The sequence below is a fragment of the Morone saxatilis genome, unplaced genomic scaffold (assembly GCF_004916995.1).
Source record: "Morone saxatilis isolate NCDOM2014 unplaced genomic scaffold, NCSU_SB_2.0 Contig17, whole genome shotgun sequence".
Taxonomy (NCBI): domain Eukaryota; kingdom Metazoa; phylum Chordata; class Actinopteri; family Moronidae; genus Morone; species Morone saxatilis.
In genome coordinates, this window is record NW_023339729.1 from 20,964,247 (window position 1) to 20,964,920 (window position 674).

Genomic DNA, 674 nt, shown 5'->3' on the forward strand with positions numbered 1-674 from the left:
CTTATAATTACATGTTATACGTGTAGAGGCCTCATAAGACCCTCATTTAAACTGTATAATATTGTAATGGGCATAGTAAATTAGACAAATTGTAAGATATGCCAATATAGAAGCAATAGAGTTTTTGCACTAAAACTGTAGCTTTAGAGTAGTTTTGGTTTATTTCCTCTACATTTATCTGACTGGTATAGTCACTATGCACACTGAGATTTTACATTTGAAAAATTGTGGGTCCATATAATCGGGTGCAATGTCTAAACTAGACAAAGCATAGGCTTTCAATTTTATTTATTTTTTTATTTTTTAAATGCACATAAGGGAATGGGATATGGTGGTGGATCAATAGTCTTTTCTCAGTGGATATCGATGCAACATGAAATGAGTTATTGCACTTAAGCAAAGAGTGTGAAATGTGTGTCTCATGATCTAAAGACAGAGAGGTTAAATAGCGTGTTTGATTGGAAAATATAAGGCTCTACCATGTGCAGCGGCAACATTGCTGTTCATATATCAATTCAACAGTGATAATAAGCCAATGATATAATAACACTCACACTGGCTATGTTTACCTTTTATACTTTACAATGAATTTAGACTTTACAATGAATGTAACTTTCTGCAAATAATCTAAATTAAATACAAATGGAATCTTTTTTTTTAAACTTATTTTTTAT